The sequence below is a fragment of the Neophocaena asiaeorientalis genome, unplaced genomic scaffold (genome assembly GCF_003031525.2).
Source record: "Neophocaena asiaeorientalis asiaeorientalis breed wild unplaced genomic scaffold, Neophocaena_asiaeorientalis_V1.1 scaffold62, whole genome shotgun sequence".
Taxonomy (NCBI): Eukaryota; Metazoa; Chordata; class Mammalia; order Artiodactyla; family Phocoenidae; genus Neophocaena; species Neophocaena asiaeorientalis.
Genome location: NW_020175191.1, coordinates 3,846,695 through 3,857,648, shown reverse-complemented (window position 1 = coordinate 3,857,648; position 10,954 = coordinate 3,846,695). Strand labels below are relative to the sequence as shown.

General features: G+C 50.9%; 1 protein-coding gene across 1 annotated transcript in view; it reads right to left on the bottom strand.

The window, feature by feature from the left end:
• Positions 1-10,954, bottom strand: part of VANGL1 (VANGL planar cell polarity protein 1) — a 38,435-nt gene that overhangs the window by 14,436 nt on the left and 13,045 nt on the right. The gene's annotated exons all lie outside the window — the stretch shown is intronic.

Below are 10,954 nucleotides of genomic sequence, written 5' to 3'. Positions count from 1 at the left end.
GGATTCTCAACCACTGTGCCACCAGGGAAGTCCCTCCACTTATATTAAATCAGAAAATTCTTGAAATGAGAGTTTTAGTGTTCTCCTAAGCATAGACTCAAGAATTGAAGAAATCAGAGTCCATCTAGTCCCAACTCGCAATCCAAGCACCAACTCTTTAAAACACCCCAGAAATCATTCAGCCTCTGCTTGAAAAGAAAATACGCTCTCACTTTGTACTGAAATGACCTTATTTTAAGTTCTACCCATTGGTCCACCCACAGCTTCCTTCCGCACCCAAGCCCCTCTTTCTTGTGAAAGCCCATCATATACTTGAAGAAAACAACTGTGGACATAAACCTCCTCCCTTTTAACTTTCCTATTTTGCAGATAAGGGCCCCGAGGCCTAAAAAAGTATGTGCACACCACCCCGCTCCCCCATACAGAGTTGTTTATTTCCTATTCATTCACTTTCCTCGGATCTGATTGTGGCTTCTGCAATTAAACTAGCACATGCTATTAAAATCAGAAATATTAAGGCTGGAAGAGCTCACCCAGTCAGAGGCCTCACATTCCGCAGCTTTAAGTTCTCCCAGAGCAGGGAGAAAAGGTGAGATAGGGCCAGGTGGGGAAGCCTTGTTCAGGTTTTAGCCACTTCTTTTCAAATGTTAATTGAGCCCTTGAGCTCTGTCAACAAAAACAGCTTTCCCACTGTGAAAAATGAGCGAGCATTTCCTACATACCAAAGCCCCACATAAACACTAGCTAGCCGCCTTTATTCTGACGGCCTGGGTATGTGCTGACAGGAAAGCTCTGGAGAGACCGTGTACTGGTCACAGAATGAAATCTGCAAAGGCCCCCCTTCAGGGTTAGTGTTCGTTATCCTGCCAGTCAACTAAGGATGCCAACATTCAGAAAGATTCTAATGACCAGCCTTGACCACTCCATCCAAAGGCAAGTAGGAATTAGGAGCACCTGCTAAGTCCTGCTAAGTCCCAAGTGCTGGGATGGATGTGAATGACACCTCAAGGGGCTCAGACTCCCGTCGGTGACAACCACCCAAACAGGGAAGTACAGCTGAGTGACCTGGGGGCCAAGACAGAGCATGTGAGTGGGGGTGGGGAGTGTCAGGTGAAGATCCAAAGTGGAGGCAAAGCTGAGTCTCAAAAGATGAATGATGGTCACACCATGTGGACGACAGCCTATAAAGCCAATTCCGGGCAGAGGAAGCAACGTAGGCAGACACAGGCTGGTGTTCAACAATCCACCTAAATGGCTATAACAAGAGCAATGGGGTCACAGCGCTGAGTCCTAGGACAGCTCTGAGAACCCTGATGGGGTGGGCTGAAGAGCATCTCCCCCAAATCTGCATCTACCCAGAAACTCAGAATGTGACCTTATTGGTCTTTGCAGATGTAATTACAATTAGTAAGATAAGGTCATACTGGTGTCTATATAAGAAGAAAATAGGACACACAGAGAAGGCCGTGTGATGATGGAGCTGAGACTGGAGGGATGCAGCTACAAGCCAAGGAGCCCCAAGTATTGCAGGCAGTGGCCAGAAGCAAGGAGGAGCAAGGGAGGGCTCTTCCCTGGTGCAGAGGGAACACGGCCCTACCAACACCTAGATTTCAGACTTCTTTGCGGTACGCGGGCCTCTCGCTGTTGCGGCCTCTCCCGTTGCGGAGCACAGGCTCCGGACGCGCAGGCTCAGCGGCCATGGCTCACGGGCCCAGCCGCTCCGCGGCATGTGGGATCTTCCCGGACCGGGGCACGAACCCGTGTCCCCTGCAACGGCAGGCGGACTCTCAACCACTGCGCCAGCAGGGAAGCCCTAGATTTCAGACTTCTAACCTTCAAAACTCAGAAAATTGGTTCAAGTCACTCAGTTTGTGGTCCTTTGCCAGCAGCTGCAGGAAGGGAATACACTTGTATTTAGGGAAAGCAGGATGGAGGCAGGTAGAGGGCAAGGCTGAGCTAAGGTTAGGTGGCCGAGGCGCTGCATGAATGGCAAAGGGGAGAGGGTGAGGAGAGAGGACGAGGGAGGGAAAGGTCGGTGGGGGCATGGGGGGTAGCAGAGAGGGTGAGCCAGCTGAGAAGACCCAGAGAACAACGGCCGTAAAGGAGCCTGGGTACCACGGCCACCGCATCTCTTGCTCTTTAAGGCATGCCTACCCAGTAGGTGAATTTTAGGCCGGAACCCAGGTCTTTGAGACAACTTGAAAATGCAGGATCCAAAATGAAAGTTGACTCAGCTTCTTGGGAAAATTCCCACCCTGGGAGAGAGCTTGATGCCCTCGGTTTCACCTGACTGCTACTTCTTCCCAGGAGAGTCAACAAGGGTTACATCTTCCTGAATGTGTGGACTTCACTGCTCCCTGGACTTGGAGATAAACTGACTTTGTGACCGAGAGTCAGGAGCATTTGCAGTAACATTCGTGTGAGTCCCAGAGAGGCACATATAATTAGCCTCTGAACGTTGCTGCCACCTCCTCTGCTGAGAACCGGACACACGAGTGTTCATACCTCCTGGCCCTCCTGTCCTTCAATCAAAATGTTTGTCTCACAGCTGCATTGGGGGCAGTAGCTTACACAAGTCCTGCACAGATAACAGGCAGTGATCACCTGGGAACCTGAGGTCAGGGAGTGGCAAAAACTGGAATCGGCTCCTGTTTACTGACAGGTCTGGTTAGGATGCAGGAAGATCTGGGAGAATGGCAGGATGTTCTGGGACCTTCTCCTGACAGACCGGGGCTGGGGGGGGGGACACGCGTGGCTGCCTGAGATCTTGAGATGCGAGGCCCATCCTGAGAGGGGACAGTGGCCAGCGTCCCTGTCCTGCTGGGGAGGCCCATGGAGGCCCTTCTCCAGGCCACATGGATTCTCCAGGGACCCAGGTTTGCCGGCTCCTCAGCTTCAGCGACCAAGTTCTCTGAATCGAGATTCGAAAACTGGCAGGTGTCCCTGGACGAGGCTTTGAACACCAGCTGCAGACAAGCGCTGCAGGGGATCCCCATTGAAAGATAGCAAACAGAGACCAGAAGCCGCATAGTCCTATGGGGGAAGGAGGTGAAATGTGCTGTCTGGCGGGGCACACAGGGTACTTCTCCAAGCCCTTTGGTGTCCCGCTTTAAGTTCCTGCTAAGAAAGTGTAACCTGGGAAACACCCTCTCTAATAAAACAAGCAAAGTCACACTGGGAGGAGACCACGTTGCCAGCACCAGGAGTCTGTGAGCACAGAAGTGGCCAACAGCTACATACAACGCCCTGGTCCTCCTGGTCGCAGCAACTGAACAACGAGAGGTGTGTCATTCCTCTAGGCTGCAACACGGAGAGACCACTGGGTGGTTCTGAGCGTGCTGACGACACTGATGAGAAAGCCCTCACCTAGGGGATGATCCAGTCATAGCTGGCTGTCCCATAACAGAAAGATGCTGGCAGACCCCTTGCGCTGGGAGGACCTACGAGATGTGCTTCCCCTCAAGTGGCAGGTTTGGCTATGGCCACATCTCCCCAGAGAGCTCGCAGCCCACTTCCAGGCCAGGGCACAGGCCCCTCCCACAGGATCCAACCTGGGCTGCACCTGCCATGCCTGCAATGGGAAGTCGGCCTTCCAAGCTTTGAATCACTGAGCTAAATCACACCAGATCAAAGACGACCACCTGTTCTGGGTGCCTTGAAAAGCAGATTTAGATCAGGACCAAGAGCAGCCCCAGACCCACCCAAGATGCTCGGCTGGCCTGCTCTTATCCAGCCTCACATCCTCTTGACACCGGTACCTCTGGCCCTGAGAGGAACCGCAGGCACCCAAATGGAGAGGTCTGGAGGCCAAGGGCAACCAGTCTAGCCAACGGATCTCTGCTCACAGAGACCAAGCGAGGCCAGTATGGGGCAGGACAGGGAAAGGGGACCCTGTTCACTTGCCCTCTTGAGTGTTAGTGTACCACACACACTGAACCAAATCACACCCATCAATCCATGCGGGAGCGTGCAGAAAGCCAGGCAGGCCGAGGGGCAAGTCCTTGGGAAAACAGACCACACACCACTCCAGTGCGGATCCACCACCTGCCGCCAGGGGCGGGGGTGTGGGGACGGCACCATGGAAACCAGGTTCACGTCCAGGGCTCCGTCCCGTACTCTCCGCCTCGGAGAGAGGATCTGTGGGCAGACGCCGTGCGAGGGCAGCCTTCCCAGCTGTGGCTGCTGCCAGTAGGCAGCTGAGCAAACACAGGCCCACAGTGTCCGGCACCTTCCACTCTCATTAAAGCCACTTTTAACAGGCACCACGGGGCCAAACCACAAACGGCAGCTCTGAGCCCACCTTTGAAATTCTCCCACAGGAGAGCAGAGCCTGAGCAAAACTCTGCACACGCTACTCTTTAGCTCTTACTCATTTTCATCCTTTGTTTCCTTAGGGAGTGGGGGTGGGGACTGCTAATATCTTTACTGAAAAGCAGCTACGCAAGAAGGCACATTTCCAAAACTGAGACTGCATGGGAAACCATGATCATAAAAAACATGAACCAAGACCTTTGGCGGTCATTTTAAAACACGCCCTCACTTCACAGGCGATGGAGTCAGGCCCTCCCGCGACAGTTGGTGCCGGTCTTGAACGTGGGAGGGAGGGGCCCACAGCCCAGCGTGACAGCCAAGCCTGATCAGTGGGGTAATCACCAGCTTTGATATCATTTGACCCAGAATCACAGACGCGAGATTTCCAGTGGAGCTGGATATATCCTGGCGTTACTGGAGTAACCTTAACCTCCCCAGGAGACTCTCCTTTTCACACTTCTAACTAGAAAACCAAAGTGCCATCGAGAGAAACAAGGCCCCCACTCAAGCTGGGAAGAGGCAGGCGAGATCTGGAGAGAGGACAATAGGAGCTCTGTTTCATGGGGTTAAGCTCTGCTCATTGATCCGTGGTTTCCTGGGGCTTTAGGGTCGAAGGTCACCAGGGTACCTAACGTTCCTGTCTTAGCTCGGGCTGCCATAACAAAATACCAGAGACTGAGGGGTTTAAACAACAGAAGCGACTTTTCCTACAGTTCTGGAGCCTAGAAGTCCAAGCTCAAGGTCTGGCCAACTCAGTTTCTGCTGAGGACTCTCTCCCTGGCTTGCAGACGGCTGCCTTCTCACTGTGCCCTCACATGGTATTTCCCCAGTGCGTGTGCACCAGGGGAGAGAGCGTGCAGGCAAGCTCTCTGGTGTCTCTCCTTCTAAGGCCACTAATTTTAGAAGATCTATGAACTCCCTTAACCTTAATTACTTCTTTAGAGGTCCTATATCCAAACATCGCCACACCGAGGTTTAGAGCTTCAACCAATGAATTTGGGGGTAACATTCCACCTCTGGTTCCCCCCAAATTCATGTCCTTCCTGCAAAACATAATCCCACCAAGTTCTTTGCCATTTTATTACAAAGGTCACCTTTTCTCCATCATCCAATAACATGTTCCTTGTTTCCTCATTTCTAGCTATGAATTTTTCAAGGAACACATTCAGTCTGTATTAGTTCCTTTTCAACACAATGCTACAATCATACATGATCATAAATTTCCACTGTTTGAAAAGCAATCTAAGAATCATTTCTTCTAAAGCATGGGTGGGTTCTGTGATCAGTAATCAGAACTTTGATTAAATGGTCCACAGTCAATGCCAATTTGTAAGATACTTTTAGTCTCAATGAATGAAGCATTGAGTTAAAAAACCTGCTGGCTGAATTAGGTACAGTGGAGCTTCGGCAATATGAATATCTTACAGAATGGGTCACTGTGAATAGACAAGTTTCCCAGAGGACTGAGACGAGAGTTAAATCTGCTTTTGTGGTTTCTGTCCTTGCTGATGACTACCAGCTATCACCCTCCATTGATGTTCATGTACCTCCTTATAGCAGCTCTTTCCCTGACTTGAAATATGTTACTTCTGGACTCTTGGAGACCTCAAAGTCAATAATTAAATTTTTTAGAGCTCTAAGAATATGCAGACTCTGAGAATGAGGGCCTGAGGCTGTTGTGGGAGCCTGCCACACAGTGAACCCCAATGAACCAATGCTTCCAATATCCCCCACCTGGTGCAGTCTTTGCCCCTTAAATCTGGGCTGGGGCTCTGACTTGCTCTTAGAAGAGGATGCAGTGCAAGTAGTACTGGCCGAGTTCCAGGCCTAAGCCTTAAAAGAGAGCTTAGAGAGCTCTGCTTGTGTGTTCTTAGGAGCCCTGAGAAGTTGTCTAGCTACACTAATGAAGACACTACTCCCCCAGAGGGAAGGCCCTCTGGGGAAGGAGAGAACCACAGAATACCTTGGACAAGAAAGCAGCAAAATCCCAGTGGAATCACCACATGACTGCACCGGGACCACTGGCCAGACCAGCCAAAGAACCTCCCAGCTGAGCCCAGCCCACAGAACTATGAGAAATGATAATAATGTTGCCCTAACTAAGTTTTGGGGTGGTTTTAACAGCCATAGTTAAAAGAGGTCTTCTTCGGCAGGGGGACCCAACCCCCAGGCCACAGACCATTAAGGATCTGCCTGCCAATGCAGGGGACACGGGTTCGAGCTCTGGTCCGGGAAGATCCCACATGCCACAGAGCAACTCAGCCCGTGTGCCACAACTACTGAGCCTGCGCTCTAGAGCCCGCGAGCCACAACTACTGAGCCCGCGCGCCACAACTACTGAGCCCGCGCACCACAACTACTGAAGCCTGTGTGCCTAGAGCCCGTGCTCCACAAGAGGAGCCACCGCAACAGGAAGCCCCTGCACTGCAACAAAGACTAGCCCCCGCTCACCGCAACTAGAGAAAGCCCGCGGGCAGCAATGAAGACCCAACGCAGCCAAAAATAAATTAAGAAAAAAAAAGTTTGACCAGACAAAGGTTCAAACCTACTTACTACTGTGGTTATAAGGCAGAGGCTTTGTTTGCTGAGCAACTGAATAAAAGAACCAATGGAGCTAAGGAATGACCGTAGAGTGGGTGCCGGCCATCTCTGACAATCCTCTTCACACCCTCCTTTCCAGCCCTGAAGCTATGATTTAAATGAGATAGAATAAGGTGTACAAAAATATCTAGCACCCAGCCTGGTACATGGTAAGCGCTCAAAAAATGCTTACAAGTCCACTCATGCATTCTTAAAGCAGTGATATGAACATGAACACATCTGTTCAGGGGCACCATGGTGAAACGGTTAAGATCATTCTGGAACCAGCCTGGGCTCAGATCCTGGCTCCCACAATTACAAACTGTGTGGCCATAGACAACCTACATAACTCCTCCAAGCCTCAGTTTCCTCACCTGAAAATGAGGGTAACAGTGCCTACCTCACAGGATTGCCGTGATGATTCAATGAGTTACATGTTAAGAGCTTAGAAGGTGCCTGGCACATGTTAAGGTCTATGTCAGTGTTAACTGGTAAGGTTTCCATTGTTGTTGCTTTGCTCTGCATCTTGGATTCAGTCAGTCAATTCCACTGGCTGCTATGCTCTAATATTTACAGGATTTACCTTTAAAGATTTCAAAACTGAGAAATCATTAATGAGGATCATTAAATGTCATTTTAAGTCTCTTTTTTCTTCTGGGTTTCTCCCCAGATACAGTCAGATCAAAACCTAGTGCTTGGTGAAATCCTGGAAAAGTTAGCAACTCATTGCGAGAACTTGGCCAAGAAAAGTGACACGTGAGGTATGTGTGGAGAATTACGAACCCAATGTGCCAAGACCCCAGGATGCTGCGGAGAACACAGGGACGGAGTGTGATGTACAGGAAGGCGCTCGTTCCTTGCGGTCTCAAGCAGGTCCCTGAACCTATGGCTCGGGGCCCTCAGTGGTAAAGGGGCGACACCACTACAGCACCTGCCCCCACCCCTGACAGCAGCGAGGAGGGGAAAGGGGGACATCCCTAAGAGCCCTGGTAATCCCTACGGCACTGGGCAAAGGTTAGGATGTATCTTAATCTACTTTGGGGTCTCACTTTGTACAACTGGAACATTTTACATTTCTGAAAGTTTTCAAATAAGCCCAAACTCCCGTTCCTGCCAACAAGCAAGGTCCCTGCAAGTACCTTTTATGAGAGCTAAGGAGAAACATATTTTAAGACACTAAAGAATAGATATTTTTCTGACTATTCTCAAAAATAGCTCAGTTGACTTTATAAAATCACCTTTGAAAACAAAACAACAAAAGAACTCACCATCGCTCTGCATCTCAGCCCAGTAGGCCGCTGCTCCGGGGAGGGCCTTACATAACGGAAGAGTAGACTGGCCTGATTCTGGGAGGGTCTGGGGATGACCTGCTATTCTGATCCCCGGGACCTGCTTTGTGTCTATTCCAATTCCCCCTTCCCTCCTGTTTCGACACTTTACAAAAGGGCTTAGAAGTTCTATTTCTGATCCAGTGACTCTTCCAGCCACCGATGGATTTAGACCAGATTTAGCCCAAGGCTCGGCGGGTGACAGGCCCACAGCGGCCAGCAGGGAGAGATGGGTCCCAAGCCCGCCCCAGATCTCGCAGCCTGGCTGTCGCATGGGTGGCTGGCCCTGCCCGAGGGCTCTGGGAGTAAGGACACCTCTCCTTCCCTGGCCATCTTTCCACCCCACAACCAGGGTCTCCATGTGAGGGGCAAGAGGGGCCTTACGAAGGCAGGAGAGGAGGAAAACAAATGGTCCTGCAGAGGGGCTGGAAGGAAGATATGGGGCCACCCCCGGGCCGCCTTCCATCTCCCTGGGGAGCTAGGGTGAGTGGCTTCAGGGATAGCAAGTTAAGGACTAGGCAGGCTGTTTGGTCATGGGGAGGACAACCCTGAGGGGTCCGCGGCAAGCCCTGGGCCACACGGCACTGTGGGCCCTGCGTCTCCTGCCCAGGTCTACGCCTGGCTGGCGCAGCCACGTGGTGAGGAACCGGGACGACCCACAATTTTCTGAACATACCGTGGCACACTGCCCTGGGGCTGTTTTGTGTGTCCCCTCCCCACCTCCACCCTGATCCAGCACGCAGAGCAAGCAGTCCTAGAGGGAGGAGGGACACGGGAGCCCACGGAGGGAGTCAGCCCCACTGCCTGGACTACCTAAAGTGGGAAGCCTCCCTTCCCTCTTCCACCTCTGCAGGTGGGATTCACACAACTAGAGCTGAGCCAAAACACAAAACCACGGCAGGCCTCGCTACGGGCCAGTGTATTAACTACTTACATTTACAGAGTCCCAAATGTCACTCATCTCTCTGTGACCAGAGCTGGATTTCTCCCCACCCTCCTGACCTTTAGCAAAACCTGTCCAATCCTGAGACAGATGTGTGGCCGGGCTTTATCTCCGTCACTGCCTGAAGTCCACCCCATCCTCCTGTGTTCCCGTTGCCCATTCCAAGGCCAGCGTCTGCAACTATGCACTGCACAGTGTGGCACTGGTCCCCCTCCCAGGAGTTCCGGGATACAGCTTCGGAGGCAGCCACCCTGTGTCAATGGAGCCCCCAGGTCCGGGCTCTGTACGCAGCAGACGTTTAATGCAAGTCTGCTGGTCATTCTCCAATGTAAAATATGGGGAAAGAAAGCTGCCTGAGATGGATAAGCAGCAGAGACTTACTTGCCTTCACAGCCCCTCTGGCATCTGCAAAGGACTCAATGCATCTGATTTCGCTGCGTAGAGCCTGTGAATCAGACGTCGATTCCCTCCAAGGATCGGTCCAAGTGGCACAGGCCTTGAATGCTAAACCACCCAGTCCTCAGGCGGTACATCTGAGCCAGAGGAATGAAAGAAGATTCGTGCCACCACCAAGATGGTTCGGCAGTATCACGGACTCCAAACCGGGGTTGGGTCACCTCCCCGGGCCCCAGCCAAAAATATGACAAAGCCCACTGTTCTGATCTCCACTAAGGTGCCCTTGCCATCTTGGCTGCTTTGCAGTATCACAGCAGTAATAGCTACAACCAACAAAGTGCTTACCATACGCCAAGCAGGTTACACACGTCGACATACATGTTGATGCAGAGGAGGGAGGAGAGCCCTAGGAGAGGACAGTGTCACACATCCCAGGTCATTCTCTCATCCGGTAACCATCTGAGTGCCAACCGTGTGCTATGCTCTAGGCCAGGCACTGAAGATGCAAAGAAGAGTAAGACACAGCACCTGTCCTCAGGGAGCCCACAGTTTGTGGAAGAAAACACAGAAAAATAGGCCAATGACACCAAGTGAGAGATGCCATAATGAGGGCATTAACTTAGGTCTGGCTTCATGGCGTCTAGGGGATCCTGAACAAAGCCAGTCATGTTCTTTTGTATAAATTACTTAAATTCCCCAAATCCCCATCTCTTCATCTGTAATACAGGGATTAATAGTACCCACACCAAAGAGTTCTGTGAAGACAATCTATACAAAGTGTTTACTTCGGGGTACATAAAAACAAAATAAAATAAATAATGATGATCACTCTTTTAGTTAACCACAAAATAATTGATTTTATGCACAGATTTAAAATATGACATCTTAATGTATTTCTAACTTCTTCTCACGCGCATACATTTTTAAAACGCTCAACTCTTCCAAATTTGTACTTTGAGTCTTTACTGGAGGATCACTAAGGTGACCATTGTAAGTTGTTGCCCAAACCAGGACACTTCTGAGAGTGGGGAGAAAAGGAATGATTAATAATTCCACTGGGATAATTCCACTGGGACAATGGGGTAAACCAGATGTACCATTATGAACAAAATGGAACCGCTGATGACTCTATCGTTCACAGGCCAATTTCCGGGGCAAGGTCAGCAGCCATCACTAAGGCTTCCTTTCTCCATCATTTTTAAGAGCTGCCAACAACTTTGGAAATAGGCCCAACAAAACTCCAAGCTGGAAGAGAGCCAGCACCTGTGCCACCCCATCTAAAAATCAGGAAAGTCAATGCACATGAACAACCCCACCTCCACCCTGCCATACACACAGCCACACACACACACACACAGCCAGCCACACACCACACACACACACACACACACACACC